The sequence below is a fragment of the Ornithodoros turicata genome, chromosome 6 (assembly GCF_037126465.1).
Source record: "Ornithodoros turicata isolate Travis chromosome 6, ASM3712646v1, whole genome shotgun sequence".
NCBI classification, from domain to species: Eukaryota; Metazoa; Arthropoda; class Arachnida; order Ixodida; family Argasidae; genus Ornithodoros; species Ornithodoros turicata.
Genome location: NC_088206.1, coordinates 2,767,843 through 2,785,857, shown reverse-complemented (window position 1 = coordinate 2,785,857; position 18,015 = coordinate 2,767,843). Strand labels below are relative to the sequence as shown.

The following is an 18,015-nucleotide window of genomic DNA, read 5'->3' as shown; positions in this document are numbered from 1 at the left end:
GGGTGACACCCCTCTTGTGCCGTTTGATAACGTCATTACATTTTTGACCACGTGTGGGTTTCTTAGTCAGATGTAGATGATAAGCATTGCTCCGCTTTTATCCAATATCACCGAACTCCTCATGTAAATATCTCATTGTCACACTCGTAGATAGCTTTTAACTGCCATGCTCGTTTGCTATCGTCATCCTCCTCTCTCTCTTATCCTGGTCAATCTCATCGCTCATACCTGTAGATAGGTTTTAACTACCACACACTCTCTCTCACATCATCTTTCTCATAATCATCTCCGACACACTCACCATAGTTTTGGCGCTCTATGGCCTTTGTTGCCTTTGTGCCATTAAACACATAATCAATCAATCAATCAACTTTACCTCTGAAGCGGACTTAACTGTAGAACGCATTCCGCTGAAAATTCGTGAAAAGATTTCTGAAAGCTGAAGAAGCATTACGGACACGTGCATTCTTTAGTGGCTTTAGTGTGCGTCGTGCAAAATTTGAAAATTGCAAGAACGGGAAAGTTTACTTAATCGTCAGTGAGACGAGTCTCGCGCTGTGTGTAGCTTGCCACACTTTCCGTGACAATGAAAGTTTCTCCAGTTAGTGGTTGCTCGTGCCGCTAACAAAACGGCGGGAAAATGGCCTTATAGCTGCTTCTTTTAAAAATCAATCAATCAATCAGTTTTTCTTTAAGTATAGCGAGTGTGACAACTGACCCGTCTGACAACTCTCCCCGGTTTCGCCTATATAAGTGGGAGACAATCAGGCTTAGAAAAAGACAAAGACGACAACACAAAATACAAATTAATTAATTAATTAATTTGTTTATTTATTCCGTCAACATCAATATCAATAAACGAACAATTTCTCGCACAATTTTGTTAATTATCGAGGCTGTCGGCCAGAGCAAAATTTGGAGTAAATGAATTCCAATGGCTTGTACAAGAAACAAGGGAGAGTTACTGGTTTTAGTTACCATGACTATAGTGCGGGATCCATGGGGAGGGGGGGATGAATGGGGATAAAAAAGTAAAGCGTATCTTCCCATTTCGCCTAATCCTTTTCAGCCTATTATCTCCCCATCCCTTGGCATCTTAGCCAACCTCGCACTGCACGGCACCCCAATTCGGCTAATGTATGCTGCAGGCAATTCCGTTTCGCCTACTGACCTGTGTCAAGCGAAGAAAGAAGGCGTTTCCTTGGCCCACAGCGGACAATAACAGGAATGAAATCGTTGTGTCACGTGAAAAAAAGTTAATTGCTACGAGTAATGTTACTATATTTTTCTTTCATATCCAATCCGATCCAATAAGGGAAAGGAAATCGGGCAACACTGTACACGGTACGGTCGGTTTGTCTGGCTTCTACTGCCCACCCTGAAAGGTACACTCTTAAAAATGAACTTCACCACATAGCACGCTCCTAGCCAACCATCACCCCGAATGACAACGTTCTCGCCCCTGATTTGTCGAAAACGGGAGGAGGAGCCTATTTTGTGCCGTGCATAATGGCACAAAATAGGCTCCTCCTCCCGTTTTCAACAAATCAGGGGCGAGAACGTTGTCATTCGGGGTGATGGTTGGCTAGGAGCGTGCTATGTGGTGAAGTTCATTTCTAAGAGTGTATATCTGCTACAGTACTGTTGAAGAATGGTGCCGAGCTTGCGACCTTTGTGCTTCGAGAAAAGGACGGCACACTCGAACAAGAGATAAACTTCAGGAGTGTGCCTCTTGCATACCGTTCGAAAAAGTTGCATTGGACATTCTCAGTCCTTCACTCTAAGGAAAAAGGGTGTGAAAAGGTGGTAACTGCTATAGTTACCACCTATAGGTCAACATAGCGTCTGATAAAGGGTGTAAAAGTGGGGTAAAAGCAATTATCATATATGCACATTGCTACAAAAAGGCGTATGCCCCCCTCGCTCACCGAAACAGGAGCGGTAACCCTATCATTCGTGGCAGAGAGTGAGGTAGCAGGTGGAACTTTGCAACCTTTAGGCAACATATGCGACAGCTATTACCTTCTAAAAGGTGTAACTGCTCCATCCTTTTTCTAACCGTTTTTTTGTTTACCGACTACATCGCGCGTGGGAACAAATATATTTTGGGTCGTATTGGATTACAGTGAACCCTCGTTAATATGACCCCCGATAATCTGACATACGCGCTTTACGACCATACTCTTGGGGAACAATGCAGTGAGACCTCTGCAAATCCCTCCCGTTAATATGACAATTCCGCATTATGACCAAACTTTTCGGGAACAACCGTGGTCATAATAACGAGGGTTCACTGTACTTTACTAAGTGGCCTCAGGCTTAGCCTCTACCGAACGAAGAGGCGGTGACAGTGGCGGAGGTGTCGGTAAATGAAAGGGTTTCAAGCTTCGGAGCGCCAATCCAACTGCAACTCTTTGTGAAAAGTCGCACAAACTGAAAGCGAGGAATCGGCTGCCCTCAGAGCTCACGACAATGTATCAACGATCCACGCTGGTTATCGAACGATATTGACCACAGAAATACTTCGGCGCAGAAAATATGCACGTTTTCTAGTTGCTTTATTTGCTTTGGCGTAGAGTATCGCCTCCGGCGATGAAACTCCCCATTCATCATCTTAAAATACAGTTGCTGTTGTTGTTGTTGTTGTTGCTGTTGTTGCCTACGCATAAATTACCACACGAGGTCAATGTGTATAATGTTGAAAAGCGACGAGTAATGAGAAGGGAGCAACTCTTCTAATCCTGGGAGACTACTATAAACTGATGAAAAAAAAATGCTACAAGATACCTTCTATATTTTGCAAAGACCCAGCTGCTACGCCGTTTGAGAACCACACTCTTAAAAATGAACTTCACCGCATAGCACGCTCCTAGCCAACCATCATCTCGAATGATATCGTTATCTGCCCTGATTTGTTGAAAACAGGAGGCGTACGCCTTTTTGTGACACTTATGCTGTTCATAATTGTCACAAAAAAGGCGTACGCCTCCCGTTTTCAGCAAATCAGGGCAGATAACGATATCATTCGAGATCATGGTTGGCTAGGAGCGTGCCATGCGGTGAAGTTCATTTTTAAGAGTGTACGCATAAATTACCACCCGAGGTCAATGTGTATGTTGAAAAGCGACGAGTAATGAGAAGGGACAGGGAGCAACTCTTCTAAATCCGGGAGACTACTATGAACTGATGCAAAAAAAAAAAATGCTACAAGATACCTTCTATATCTTGCAAAGACCTGCTACGCCGTTTGAGAACCAGAAAGAATGTCTTTAGACGCTGCATTTGCACAAAATGCATTTCTTTGAGTTGCACGAAAAAACATGCGAGTGCGTGTGCTTTTACATAGTAGTATCAGGTCCCATTCAATATCCAATCTACAGGGGAGCCAATTAATCCCTCTTGATTCGATAATAATAGACTCGTTTCATTACTAGAGAGGGGAATTTGTAACTCCTGCTGACTCGTTTCCCGCCCAGTTCCTTGCTCGCTCACTCACTCCCTGCTCAGCCCTCCACTTGCTCACTCACGTTCACTCAGTGATTTATCCAGAACCTCCCTCCCCAGCAATTTTTGGCGGCACCCCGAAACTTTTTTTTGCCGTAAACGATATAGCTGTAATGTGCCCCCCCCCCCAATGTTTTTTGCTACCCTCATGTCTGATTTTTCTGGATAAACTGCTCATGCTAACTCAATCCCCACTCAGTTCGCACTTGAAGACTTTTTGCATGCAACCGGGCTTATGGACATCCTATGACACGGTGAATGTGTGATGTGTCCTGTGTGTGCCCCCGGTGATTCCGCCACTTTACTCTCACTTGGGCGCAGCTATTGAACTTTTGACCTCCATGTTGAACTCAATTATCATCTCTGTTCGTCTCTGGACATCATCCTTTTGCGTTTTCATCATCTCATCATCAGATTGAACTTTCTGTATTAAGTGTACTGGGGTAGCCAGTTTGACTTCGTCGAACTTTCTTTTTTCTTTACTCACATCACATCACATCACATCACCCACTCAGTTCACCGTTTGCTCACTCATGCGTAGGGGAGGGGGGTCGAAGTAGCTTGCCGTTGTTGGCCTCACTCACTCACTCACACACTCACTCACACTCACTGACTCACTCACTCACTCATGCACAACTCATATTCGCCACACTGAGCACGAATGAGCATGCTCGTCAGTGAGTTTTGCAGAGGTATGTTAGTGATATCGCACACACCTTGATTTCGAAATGTAGAGGGTCCCTCCTTAGGACTATACGTATAGGGCTGTCGACTGATGGGCACATTCATTTCATGCCTACGTCAATAAGTATCCGGGGGGGGGAGGGGGACTATACGTAACGCCCACATGACGACTGTCCCGGCCATTTCGCCTAACGCCAGTCACCCCTCCCTCCTCTTTAGTGCGATAACTTGGATTAGGTGAATGCAGTGGTTGTCAGTAATTAGGTCAATTAGCAGTCTAGCCAGATGTTTGGTTACTTCCATCTTATAAATACTTTCTCCCCGAAATCGCAGATGGCACCAGAGACTCGCCCAGTGCCTTTTCCCGATACAAGTTCCAATTGACCCTTGTTTCCAGGACGGTACCTTTTCATCAAGTACCCTCTCTTTAGCATATAGCACGAATAGGCAGCCTCGCACAACGGTACTATATACCCAGAAGGATGAAACTTCTCGTATCTTTCTCAACTCCTTTTCAAGTGACCCTTTTATCTGGTCATAGCTTCAGTCCTCTTCAATCGATTTCGATCAAAATAGGGGCCCCTCTCGATTCGGACGAATCCGTGGGGAAATTCCTTCCCGTCCTATACGAGCAACAAATTCTTCAGCGAGAAGCCTACATACTGTGTATCACTTGTGTAGCGTTCAAATGCTATTTTCTGAGCCAATTCGGTTTCACGTGCCTTTTCTTTCTCTTAGGCAGGTTACGTCGTGGAAAATTTGTTGGATGGGTTTTGTAAGAGGTGCAAGTTTTTCAGGTCAGCTTCCTTGGTAGAAACTGAAATCTTGAAGAACGTGCGGGGGGTTTCGCAAGACCAATAATATGAATGCCCGGAAATGAAATGAAAGCAACACGAATTAAAGGGAAGTTTCATCAAACTTTGGACGAAGTAGTACGCCTTGAAAAATCGCGCCTAAGTTGCCTTTTGGTTCAGTTTTCGTCCGATGATGATGATGCACACACAAAAAAGAGAAAATTTGCAACAAAAAATAAATAAATAAACAGGAAAAGAGACAGCAAGTAGCAGGGTAATAGAGGGGTGTTCAAGTCAAACCGGAACTTTTCATTTTTCGCAAAAGTAAAATGAACTTACAGGCGAGAAATTAGTTTTATTTTTTCAACGTAATCTCCAGCTGCACCAATGCACTTGTCCCAGCGTTTCACGAGGGCTTGGATGCCAGCACCGTAGAAATCCTTACCGGCGCATAGCAGTCATGATCGGACCGCATTCTTGATCTCGTCGTCGCAGCTGAAGTGGCGGCCCCCAAGGAACGCCTTCAGTGGCCCGAAGAGATGGAAATCGCTGGAGGCGAGGTCTGAGCTGTAAGGGGGATGTGGCAGCAACTCACAGCCAAGTTCCTGTAAGGTGCGTGTCGTGAGATGCGCGGTATGCGGGCGTGCATTGTCCTGTATAGGAGGACTCCGTTGGTGATGAGTCCCGGCCGCTTTTGCTTCAGCGCCTTGGGTTTTCCTATTGTTTTTTTTTCCCCATTGCTGTGGTTTACTGGTGCACGAACTGTCGTCACTTTTAGCATCAAGCAGCTGCAGCATGCTTTCATTTTTTAGTTGTGACAGCTTTACAGGTGCAACTGGCGGAACGCACAGTGCGAGGGGCTTGTGGTAAGTGCCAGACACATAGTCCAGCACATTATTTGTGCTGTTCTACGGGTAGCGATTCAGGAATTATGGGCATGACTCTGAAAGTCGGAACACTACGCTTTTGTGTGATTCATTCACTCACGCTGCCGCTTATCTGTATGCTGTCGCAGGAACTTGCTAAATTTAGCTTGTTCTGCGACGCTTGACGCTATGGGCCATGGGCCATGGGCGTATACCGAGAGGGTGGCGAGGGGGATGCCCTCGCCCCGGAGCTCCAAGGTCAGTCGTGAACATTGTGGCTCTTTAGACATAGGTCGTCATGACTATTCTCTATCCACGTAAATCTCAGTGGAATTCCGCATCTTTTGGTACGCCCATCTAATACGAGGTAAGCAGCTTTGCAGCATATTTTCGCTTCTGATGTCGTCCTTTATATTTTCGATCCACGTACCCTTCGAAAATCGTCCATTTTGAGTCCTTTCCCGCTGGCAACAGTGAGCGGCGCTCACACACGTGAAACGCTCAATAACATCGCGCCTAATGCCCTTGTTACACGGCAAGCAATTTGCCCCCCCCCCCAACAAAAAAAATCACTTCATGGGGCTTTGCTGGGCGACGGAACGATTTCAAGTCTGTCGCAGCGTATTCTGCGCAAAGCCGCATTGATTTTATTGGGATGTAGGTTTTCCAACGAGGGAAGCGCTTTGTTTCGCACGCGAAAAAGCACCAGAAATGAATGCAGAAGCTTTCACCAGTTCTGTTGCTACCTTGTTGTTCCCTTAAGAGGATTTCCTTTTGCTGTTTTTTTTTTTTTCATCATTGTTTGAAGCTTGACTCGGCTAATTCTCGTTGTTCCATCTTTATGTCATCCAAGACCTTGGGAAAGATAAAGATTATACGACTGGATACGACAAGCGTTTGTATCATCAGCGTTGTCATTCGCTGTGCGTTCAGAACCATTTCGCAAATAAGAGCTATTTCAAGTTAATTTTACATTCCCCATTTTTTAATCCCCCCTCCCCATTTGCGATTTCTTTACAATCTCCTTCGACAGCCTTCGCGCGTGCCACATTCCTTCCTCGTGAGCCCCACATTAAAGCAGGTAACACCCCGTTCGCACTGCCACACACAATCTGGATCGGCACTCGATCATAATCTGTTCAACATTCCCACTCCGTCCGCAATACACCTCTCCCTTTTGTAAACAAATGGCGTCAACAAATGTTCCACAGCGCCATCAATTTGGTAGAGTTGAACTACGCACGAAGCTATAGGGGCGAACAAGGTTGCGTCCGAAAGCCAGGATCTTGAGGGGATTACGACGGTCCCTGAAAAGGGCTCGACCTTCGGTCCTACTTTTCTTTCAATAAACCTCTACCCGAGAAACGTCATCATGACGTTGGTAGACAGACCGAAACTGAAACAGATCGGAAGGGAAGAACTGGGTTCCACGAATGGGCACTTGTTCTCTGTCTCCTATTGAAAGAAAAGTAGGACCGAAGGTCGCGTCCCTCTCAGGGATCATCGTAATCCCCTCAAGACCGTGGGTTTTCTAGCGCGACCTTATTCGCCCATAGCTTTGAGCGTAGTTCTACTCTACCAAACCGGTGGCGCTGTCGAACACTATGACGTCATTTGTGTACGAACAGGGAGAGCTCTATAGGAGGCAGCGAACAAGTGCACAACCGTGGAACCCAGCCCTCCCATTCCGATTTGTTTCGGTTTCAGTTTGTCTACCAACATCATGATGACGTTTCTCGGATAGAGGTCTGATGACGTTGAGGATCGAAGTTTTCATCTGACGCCATCCGGCATCCGGGTGACGGAGAAAGGAAGCCACTGCGCCAATCCTCCTTGAAGTGTGCAAATGTCCGCGGTGTTAATCTATGTCGCAGGGGCACACTTTGTCCGCACGTAAGGTTGATCATGGTCACGGCCTGATCGCAATTGAGCGCGATGTGGGTTGTGCCTACTAAAACAACGAGGGCTGCACCGGCAGGGGGCAATGCTAACGGCATCGGCTGCTTGTTTAGTAGGTGGGTCACGGCACCATTTGTTGAAGACAAGACAGGACAGTGAGAGGGGATGAGCTGTTTACTGGTGAAGAGAAGAGAAGGGAATGAACTGAGAATATGGGATCGGAGTGAGAGGGGACTGGAACATCGTCGCTTTCGTTAACGCGGAGCGTATAAATATTCAACAGCTACTTTCGAAAAAAAAAAAAGTTTCGAGAGGCTATACGATAACCACACCGATCGCCTTGTACTGCTTTCGGCACACTTGTCCGAGATCTCAATTCAAAGGTACAGCAGCCCGTACTGGATTCGCTTGGTGGAGCTGTACCATTAATGTGAGGGGGCATTATGACGGACGAGGCTAGTCGGAAGAAGCGAAAGTGCAACACCTTGAGATTTCAGACAGGATAAACCGTGAGCTGTCAATTATAGACAAAGTATGTCGCAAGCAGCACCGATCTTTCAAGTTGGTAGTGGAACCTCGCAAGCATTAATACATATACGTCGTCGGGACATGTACGGTTTTCGATATCAGTCGCAGGGCCTTGTCTTCGTGCATAAACACAATGGCCTTGATTGCATTGGAGAGCCCAGGAGATGAAATGTGTGCAGCTTCTAGATGCAGCAAGATGAGAGTTGAAGGGTGAAATATAGGCAGGACGAACGATGCTGATGAGAGGGAAGTGCACTGTGGATGAGAGGTGCACTAGAGGGGTCTTTTTTGCACGAGGCCCGCTTCTTGGAGAAGACGCACGAGGCCGCGAGTTTTGGTGGTTCGTTCTCCAGAGAAACCTTCGAGGAATAGAATGTCCGTCACTATATATGTCAGGCCTGGAGTGTGGGAGGTGGGTTTCCCGCATAGTGTGTTCGATAGTTTCCGGATGATGACAGTGACTGCAGCTGGAATCCTCCCTGGAGCCGATCTTGGAACAGCTGCGAGTTCGTGAACGCAGATCCTGTGCGTAGTCGATGGAGCAGTGTCTGTATGACTCGGGGGAAAGTCTTCTATGCGAAGAGAAAGTCGATCATTTTGCATAATGTCCTGGACGCCAGGATGACGCGCTTCCAGAAATGGACGGCTACAGCACGACGATGTAATCACCGTTTTGTTCGAGCGTCCGCTGGGGCAGTTCATGCTTCTGGAGGGAGATGGGTAGAGGGGAGTGAGAGGAGCTGTCTACTGATGAGCAGATATGCTGGCGTCAAAGCAATCGGCTCAGAATGACTGGCACACGTCACACCGCATGAGGCTCAACGTTGCCTTTACACCTAGGAAGTAGGCCTAGGAACACTGCCTTTACAGAAGTAGGACGCCAGAAGATGTGGGTTCGAGTCCTACAGCTAGCTAACCTTTTCAGTGACTTTCATCTTTCATCGTTAATTTCTTAGGCAAATTGAGGCGTTGTATGTATTTGTCCCTTCTGTGTTGTTCCAGCCTCAGAACATCAGTTCTTTCATTAGGACGCCAGGATATCCTTAGCCATGCTTTCGTTCTCGAAGATAGGAAAAGTTCAGAGAAAGGTTCTAGCACGATGAAGAACTCTTGAAGAACGGTTATTTTTCTGTGTGTAGTCTCCACCTCGTCTTCCATCTGCCCCACTTGTGGAGTGTACGGCGACCTCTGCCACGTCAACCTGGCTTGTGCGCAATATCACCACCAGCGTGCACTGATGGAACGTATTGACAAGCGGCCGTTCAACCTCGCGAAGATCCTCGGACCGTGGTCGAACGCTGCCCACCAGATGCAAGGCCTTCGTCTTCTTGCAGAGTACTTGTGTTCCACTGGTCTAGTGACGGCTCTCTGAAAGTGCTCCTTCCATCATCATCCCCCCATCCGTTCCCAATGTGCAATAGGGCAGTGTACCACCTCAGCGGCGGTGAATGGCCCACCTTATCATCATCCAATGTATGTGTGTGTGTGTGTTTCTCAGCAACGCGTACCAAAGTCCGCGTCGTGCCTTTCAAATTACGCTTAACGGCAGCCAAGTGTGTGTCATATCCGGATTTTTCGACTTCACGCGGAGTAAGCGTCCTATAGAATGGCGGTAAAGGAACTGTACGAGACTTTGATAATTACTGATGACTCGAGTAGAATTCCAAATTTCGATCTAGCATCACAAACCACATTGATTTTGTTACCGCGAGTTCGAGCCCTGTCAAGGATGGCACAAACTTGACGGCATGGTACCATTGGCTCGTGCACGCCTTCCTGCACCATGGACACCGCATTCGGGATGCTGTGTGCTGAGATTACGGCTCACGTTGAAGAATCCCTCAGGTGGACAAAATTCGTCCACCTGTTCGTGGACAAAATTCGTAAAACGACCACTGAGGCTTCGCTCCTGATCACTGCTGTGTCGCCGGTCTAAAGCACCGCGTTATGAATACCAACTGTGTGCCGTAATTAATACTCGAATTGTTTTATCTCTTCAAATTCACGCTATGGTTCAGAAGACAAGCCGAAATCCAAAGCGACATCTACGCGTAGGAGACAAACTTACAGAGTTCCAATGATATGATAAAATAAAACGCAGCTCTTTCTTCCTTTTATTGATCTGCCCATTGAAATGGGCATTCTATCGCGTTAAACAGAAGCCCCGAAAGTAGTAAATTAGAGGCTCCTACACAGTATGTCTCCAATTTTTCATTTTCAGGGCTTGTGTAGAGAGTATAATAGAAGACCCATTTTTAAGAGGGCAGGCATTCCGATTCAGTGTTTCAGCCAGCGAAACATTTTAGATGGTAAAGAACCCAGTGGACGTTGGTTATGCAGCAGGGTACGTACCCAGGTTATTTGAAAATGTAGGGCACATGTTGCTCGCAGCTATAGATAAGCTTGCGTACTCTCCACTGCGACCACGACCCTCGAGCCACGCTCTGACGACGCCTGCTCGAGCTGCGGTGCACAAACTTTTCTCCGGCCACTCTGCTCTGCCCAGTATACGACGTCCCGTACAGCGATCTGTGGCGAAACCAGTTTTGACGCTCCTCAGCGACACAGGTCACATGCACAGCCTGTGAACTCAAGTCTTGTCATTTCATTGGTCAGTGTGCCCCACCCTCACCTCTCACGCATTACGCTCATCTTTTTCATATCTTATTTGTCATCAATCTATATCTCATCCTTCTTTCGTCTTTTGCTAGTTTATCCCTTATTTACTAATTATTTTCCTACCTTTATATTTCTTTTCGGAAGAGCAAGCCGACATATCGTTTGGCTGTCCTTTCCTCCTTTTTTTTCTCTGTTCTAATAAATATACGCCCCCTTAAACTGCTACTACACTCTTAAAAATGAACTTCACCGCATAGCACGCTTCTAGCCAACCATCATCTTGCACGATATCGTTATCTGCTCTGATTTGTTGAAAATGGGGGCGTACGCCTTTTCTGTGACAATTATGAACAGCATAAGTGTCACAAAAAAGGCGTACGCCTCCCGTTTTCAACAAATTAGGGCAGACAACGATATCATTCGAGATTATGGTTGGCTACGAGCGTGCTATGCGGTGAAGTTCTTTTTTAAGAGGCAAGCCCTATCGCCATCACCACCACCACCACCATCTTTTTTAAGAGTGTAGTTATTCTATTTTGTCTACTTTACATCGCATAGGCTGATCTTATCAAGAAACGAAGCGAGGTAATCGTATTATAGGGTTCTCCTATTCTTACTTTGTGTCATTTTGTTTCCTTTAAGTTATTTTTAAAACTTATCCTTTCCTATTTATATTCTGTAACCTCCTCGGGATTTGCGATACGGTCATTCCCTGTTCCTCTGCGGCTGCGTCCTTCCACTTTTTAGCACCCTCAACGTCCGAAACTCTTAGCTTCTCAAAAACTTATAACTCGCACACATATTGACACCGAAAGAACGTTAATAAGTGCGTATATTTCTGTTCTTTCTAAAGCAAAAACACAAAGCCTTTCTGAAGACGGAGCTATTGCGCGATATTCGAATGCCCGTTTAGAGAAGGTCATGAAAAAGAAAACCTTCCGGCTAATATTTCCATATCCATCCCCTCCTAACTTCCCCGATCTCCAACGCAGTCCAATACGACTTTTTCGCGAATCCGATCGAGAACTCCTCGCCAACCACTGTTGTTGTCTGAACATGTTCGCCCATTTTTCTTTGGGCCGACGTCGGCCCTGGCGTGACGGAGTCCCAAGTCGGAACATCGACGGATGTAAGAGGCGTTGACTTTTTGCTCTGTGATGTGTTTTCCGTGTGTATACGATCAATAAAGGAGGCCACATGGGAGCAGGCTATATGTAGGCGTCGCTGCATCTTGCAGATGTGACACCAGACGGAGCTGCTCGTCGGGGACCTTCGTGCATCAGAGAGAGAGGACTCGAGAGTATTGAAGTCCAATAGGAGGGAGGAGGGAAATATATGGGGGAGACGTTAATGGGAGAAGTTGCTCAGCGATGATGTGCAGTTGATGACGATGTCGATGGAGAGCCGATATTAGGTCGATCGGTTCGAAGCGAGCTTTGACAGATGGATGATGATCGAGTTATCTATATACCTTCGTTCTCGTGTACGATTTATTCAAAACCTGTCCGGTTCATCCAGTGCTTTTCCCGCGGATTTCAGCCTTTTCTTTTTGATTTCACCTAATCACCGTAAAGCTAACCTTATCTAATTCGACTCAACTAAAGTGAAATTTTATTTTTACAGCGCCCATATGAACAGGCATGTGTGCGTGTCTGTGTGTGTGTGTGTTTGCATTCAACATTTGCAGTATTAGGGTAATCTCGGGATCACCTTGAAAAAAAAAAAAAGATCAGGAATTTTGGATACCCCGGACTACAACAGTGTTCGCAATATATACTTACGAAGCTATACATTTAGCATTTTGCTTATAGTTTACTCGCATATCTCGTACTTACTGAACATTCCTCATGCTTAGTATTTCTTACGTCATTTTATTTGGTAATTTTATCCTAATATCTAGTTTTTCATATATTTAATAACTTATCCATCCTGATCATACTTTTTTTTTTGCAAGCTACTTTCTGTCACGTTTTTTCCTGTTGTTTCCTTTGATCTTCGCTTACTTCTTACTTCCTATTTTTTCTCTTTCTTGTCTACATGGGACGATGACACACATCGTCATCGACATCATTACAAGTCGCATCTGCCAGCTAGCCCGTTTCATTTTTCTTGTCACCGAAGAACGATATTCCACCCCAGGGAAAAGCAACAAGCGTGCAGCGGATGACAGAAGTGGGGAAAGAGTTTCTAAAACAGCTAAACCGGAAGCCGTAACGAGCCTCGACCGTACGACAGCAGACGACACAAAACGATCGCAGCGACACTCCTGTGGGAGAAAGCTCGTCCAAATGAGAGATACTGCATCGAGCGGGGCAAGAGCAAAAAGACCGAGAGAGAGAAAGAGAGAGAGAGAGAGAGAGAAAGCTATCTTGAAGGCTCACTCTAAACGCCAGTGTAAGTGCAACAGGCTTATACCTTGTCTGGGTCCGACCCTCTCTTTCATATATACGCCTACAAAAATGGGACGAGAACTTCTTTTTTTTGTTCTACCATCACTCGTCCTTTCCTTTTTATGTGCGGGGATCTCGCTTTAGAGATGAAGGAGCGAGTCAGAGATCAACAAGCGAGGATCTCCCACTGCCAGGGGAGGAAATGAAATTCACTCGGAGGCTTCCGAGCGTTCCGCGTCGAAATGGAATAAAGAAAGATGATAAGACCCGTCTAATCTATACGCGGCACTTTTATGTGATTTCGACTGGAGCGGCGCGTGGATCTGGCTCGAAAAGAAGAAAAAAAGGGGGGGGGGGAGGACAAAGCGACGCCATTAAAGGAGTAGTGATAAAAAACATTCTATATTCGATAATGTCATTAATTCTTGGGTTCTTTAAGGTGCGCCGGAATTTGGGCGTTCGCGGCTGGCTCTGGACCGGCAACGTTGGGATCAGTAGGCCGTCCGCAATTGCGAAAAGGTAGTCGTGACCAGTGATGGCCATTAACTACTTCTACAGTAGTTTAACTATAACTACTAACTACTTCGCAATGGAGTAGTTTAACTAGTAGTTCAACTACTTTTCAGGGGAGGTAGTTAAAACTACTTCTTTAACTACTGCAATGTATTTTAACTACATCTATAACTACTTAACGCTGTCCATCAACACCAATCCCTTGTAGTGTTCTTGGACACCTAAATATGAATCACAAGCAATAATAAACTTTGGCTCAAGCCCTTGCTACGATCGTCGAATACAAAGCTTGCGGCGGGATTCCTTCTGTGCCTACGCGATAAACTAAGTTGCAGAATTATTTCACAGCAAATGAAGCTTCACTAGACAAGCATTAAAAGTGAAGATTTAGTACACATGCACGGCACAATTGTTCTGCACCTCCGTTCTCATCAAACAAGTAGCTCTCAAGGTAAAAGTCTGAAGCACAATCGTGCTGTTAAGCTTGCAGCAAAATCGGAAGTAGCTGGCGCCTGCAGTAACCTAACTACTGTAGTTAACTACTCGAAATAGTAGTTTAACTAGTAGTTGCCACTACATTTCTGCAAGTAGCTAATAACTACTTTTTAACTACAATCAGGTAGTTTAACTAGTAGTTTAACTACATGTAGTTAACTACTGGCCATCACTGGTCGTGACTATAGTCGTGTTCACCATAAGAACGGCATTTTTAGTGCTGAAGGAGAACCTTCCCGCATACTATTCATATTACATCTAACTATGAAAGTAAGTACTCCGAAAGTATTCTACTCCGCACCTGTGTCCTCATTCCGTCGCCATAACCCCTCCTTTTTATCCTTAATTCCTGGAACGTCACCTACATGCGTTCTCGTTTCCCATGTAAAAGCCTTTGGACTCTCGTTATGTTTCGCTTCTGATGCCCCTTCGTTTGTATTTATGTTCTTTTCATTTTTACCTGTATTTACATCCTTTCCATCACCTTGTTACCTTCTCATACGAAAACTCCTTCGTCAACTGTATATATGTTCCTGTACCACGTTCATATTTTTGTAGAAGAAGTGCAGTTTCGTGCACGAAAGTCTCGTTACCATGTGTAAATAAATAAGTTGCTCCTACCGTTTAATATCACTCTTCGATCTACACATCACCGGCAACTTGACATCCCCTATTTTTCTGTCGTCGTATCTTCTTATGAAAGTAAGCTTTATGAAACGTAGTTATGACTCGAGGAAATGACGTATACAACGTTCTGAACGAATTGTTGATGGGTAGAAATCCAGCGAACCGGTAGAGATGTAGGAAGGGAGTTGCCTCAGGACAGAAGCCGCCGATATTTCGAACAGAGACTGTTCTTCTTCTGGGCACCGTCCTCATCATTGGCGAATGATGCCAATGATGAGGACGGTGCCCAGAAGAAGAACAGTCTCTGTTCGAAATATCGGCGGCTTCTGTCCTGAGGCAACTCCCTTCCTGAACGAATTGTTGTCTTGTAGTGTTTATTTTATTTATTTTATTTATTTGTTTATTAGTGCTGCACAAAATCAGGAACACACTTGAGATAAGGGACCGTGAGGAGGAAACCCTGTTAAACGGTCCCGCAAGAAAACATATTATTCAAATACATCTTATGAGGGAGAGGCAATGCAAAGGTAGTAGTCCGCACATAATGTAACAAGGAAATATACAAGATGATACACATCAATACATATAATATGCACAAACGGTGTACGTTGCTACAATGAAGTAATGGACATGAAGAAATGGACATGTCATTGAACTAAATAAAGAGATTAATGCCGCTGTTGAAAGTGTAATTTGCAAGAGCGCTTGAAAGCGAGAAAACTAGTTGTTGACCGTAGGTTATGTGGGAGTTCATTCCACAACCTAGTTCCAAAAGAAGAAAGGGAGAAATGACCGAAAATAGAGCGAAAGGCCGAACATTGAAGAGAATGCGACACGTTCCGTAGGGAATATGGTGGAACGAAATTTTGAAAGTTAAGTTGTTGTCTGTCAAAAGACCTGTAGAAAAAGTTATGCATAAGAAGGGCAACTTTATAATCACTGTCTCCTGACCGTACAATATCTACGATATTGTACGGCCTCCAAAGAACAGGGCGGCCTTCGTCTTCATCCAAAGTGCATAACGGGCTCTACGTATCGATCCTCAACCTCCCGATGCATCAGCCGCACGCACAAAATAAACGACGCGGCAAAGGAGTACGCGCGCGCGCGCGTGCGTGTATATACACCTTGCCTTTTATAAATGTCCCGCGATGCGAGAAATTCCCTCGAGACCTTTTTTGAAGGCAAAATAAAAAAATAAAAAATTCAATATATCGCGGTTCAAACTGTAGATTTCGGTGCAAGTGCTGGGAAGATAGCGGTTCTGCAACATGGAATTATACGTTGATAAAAACTCAAATAAGGAGAGTTATGGGCAGGTTTGTAAAATGGCATAAACGCGGTCAAGTCGGTGAATATGATATTCGTGATGAGAAAAGCCCGTGCAACAAGAGGACTTCGATCGTTATTGTAAAGGGGCACGTTATTTTATTCCCCCCATTCCACCAAGCACTGGGGTAGAGTATCGCCTGTTGCGATGAAACTCCCCACTCTCCAAGGCCGAAAATAAAGTTGTTGTTTGACGTTTTTTTTTTTTTTTTTTTTTTTTTTTTACGACGGACTTTTACTCGACCGAAAACAGAAAAGTATTTTTCCGAAGCCCGATGGGAAATCGAGGGAAAGATTTTGCTGGTTTGTGTCTGCTGGTAGAATCTTTCCAGACGAATTTCGGCGCAGTGCTCCCTGAAGTCGGACCAGGACGCATACTAACCTCCCTCTTCCCCACTCCTTCCTGCTGTCCTCTCTACATCTCTCCACGTCTTTACGCCGCTCATATAGCCACAGTTGCTTCGTGCACCGAATTTACAAACAATAAACACGGGGTGCTGCGCTTCCCTCATAGTCGCATCGCTTACACAAGATTAAAAAGAAAAGAAGCGTGGCTTGTATAAGGTGTGATGAACTCTAAACGCCGCTGCTCTTCAGTCACATAAACGAGCTGTTTATTCTCGTCACCAGCTACCAACCAACACATCGCCTGCTATGCCACCGCTCTCCAAGTGAAGGTACTTCTCTCCTCCCGTGCTCGTATAAGTGCTCGCATAAAAAAGTCATACTGCTCCCACTCGTCCTCAACAGGGCTTCCCTTTCTACACGCTGGATAAGAGGACCGGTAAACGAGAAAAAACAAAAAACAAAACAAAAAGCAAGAAGGTCAGATACACGACCCTTCACTCGGCGGCAGGGCCACACGACGGAGTTAGCGATCCACAACAAGTGCCAGTTTGCTCTTCCTTTTGACGACCTCTCCAGAAGGGATCGATAAAAGATAACGGTCGGATCCCTAAGGGTCGTCCAGGTGGAGACAGCGGATGGCGGAAGCGATATGGGAGGACTATACTTTACTGGGCTCAGATGTGATAGCGGAAGGGTTCGGGTTCGCGATAGGATAATAAGCACGAATGACATAGTAGTAATTGAGGACAATGTCAGCGTCGCGAAGCTTGGCTTGAGCGGGGTAGAGGTTACGGGCAGACGGAGAAAGGGCCGTAAGAGGGAGAGTGTGCATGGCTATAGTACAGGTCCTGGGACGACTTCTGCGGGAAACTGCCGCTTTTTCTATACACTCTTTAAAAAAAGGGTGTACTTTAACTCCTTTTTTTGCCACATATATAACACCCTTTTGGAGAGTACAATTACCCTCACAAGGGTGTCTCATCACTCCCTCAAGGGAGTAGCATAACACCTTTCTCGCTACTGGAGAGTAATATTACTCCCCGGCAGGGAGAAGGTGTTATGCTACTCCCTTGAGGGAGTGAGGAGACACCCTTTTGAGAGTAATTGTACTCTCCAAAAGGGTGTTATATATGTGGCAAGGAAAGGAGTTAAAGTACACCTTTCTTTTTTTTAAGAGTGTAGGGAAAGCTTCAAACAGATCTGCCGGCGGCACGGTTCGAACCCATCCCCCATAGTAGCATATCTCTATAGGGTTCCGCATTTTCAGTATTTGCCGAAAATGCCGAAAAACACCCGCCAAATTTTTTTTTTCTCGAAATTTAGCACGTTCCGATAGACTCCGAATTATACTCCTGCGTACGCCGCTTCATGCCGAAAATGCCGGTACCCGATTGCTCGTTTCTTCGGTTGAAATGGTTC

At 45.5% G+C, this 18,015-nt stretch overlaps 1 long non-coding RNA gene across 1 annotated transcript in view; it reads right to left on the bottom strand.

The window, feature by feature from the left end:
* The window catches only part of LOC135398825 (uncharacterized), a 265,742-nt gene that overhangs the window by 198,074 nt on the left and 49,653 nt on the right, over positions 1 to 18,015 (bottom strand). The window lies entirely within an intron of this gene.